Source organism: Thrips palmi, unplaced genomic scaffold, assembly GCF_012932325.1.
Source record: "Thrips palmi isolate BJ-2018 unplaced genomic scaffold, TpBJ-2018v1 HiC_scaffold_18, whole genome shotgun sequence".
Classification (NCBI taxonomy): Eukaryota; Metazoa; Arthropoda; class Insecta; order Thysanoptera; family Thripidae; genus Thrips; species Thrips palmi.
This window is the reverse complement of record NW_023144627.1, coordinates 3,842,132-3,843,431: the sequence shown is the minus strand read 5'-3', so window position 1 is coordinate 3,843,431 and position 1,300 is coordinate 3,842,132.

Genomic DNA, 1,300 nt, shown 5'->3' with positions numbered 1-1,300 from the left:
ACCACATAAACTAGCGCGATGCTTTTGGTTTTTATGTCCGTTTACGCTCTAAATCGACTTGGACGATCAAACCCAGAGAAATAAGCCTACACTTTGAGATCAGGCGTCTTTTTCCCGCGAACGATCAGATAAGATATTTTCCTAGGAGACTGTAAGATAAGATCTCTTTGTGCAGTACTAGACGTCATTCTACCTGACGCTTTTCTTACGTTTAGTACAGTATCCAACGACTATTAACAGCTGCATCTTACTATACTGATCACTGTACTGTAAGGAGTATTAAGCAACTCTACAAACCCAAAAGCGTACAACACTCCAAGTCTTACAGTGAAACTTGACCTATGTTATTCGTATGTTACAGTGAATTCGGTGCAAGCATAATACGAAGCAATATTCCTTCGTAATACGAATCTTTTTAGCTTTTTCATTGTAAGATACGAAGAAAAACCTTCGTAATATGAAGAAAAACCACCTTCGTATTATGCTTGCGCCATTTCCTTCGTATTATGGGAAATTTCTTCGTAAGACATTTAGAGTGTATCTGGAGCATGCCTAAGCACGCCCTAGCTAGCGCATGCCTGCCAAGTATGCACTTACTTGTGGATAAATGGTAGGTAAGCTTACACGCTAACTGAAGCACACATCTAGTGCATAAGGATGGGGAGTTGTCTGCATCAGGAAGCGTGTACATGGCATGCATGCGCTAGTTAGTGCATGCTTGACAGGCATGCGCTAGCTAGGCGTGCTTGCAGGAATGCTCCAGGTAGCGCGTACAATCACTCTCGATGTCTAACGAAGAAATTTCCCATAATACGAAGGAAATGGCGCAAGCATAATACGAAGGTGGTTTTTCTTCGTATTACGAAGGTTTTTCTTTGTATCTTACAATGAAAAAGCTAGAAAGATTCGTATTACGAAGGAATATTGCTTCGTATTATGCTTGCGCCGAATTCACTGTAACTTACGAATAACATAGGTCAAATTTCATTGTAAGACATTTAGAGTGTAGAGCATACAATGTACGCTTTTGGATTCGTAGAGAAAGAACTGCCTTAGCAACTCAAAACGACAAAAAACAGGTTTAAGTAACACAACTAGAAAGCAGACGACGGAAGTTGTCTCTTCTAATCGAGAGGGGAAACAGTACTTCGTGTACAGCAAATAAACTCTTCAATAAACGGAAAATTATGGTGTTCAGTTATTTTCCAAGAGTGTTGACGATGGCAAGTATCAGCTCCGACTGTAAGTTTCGGTACGATGCTATCGTTTCTAAGATTCCTTCCATATGAAAACGGCTGTC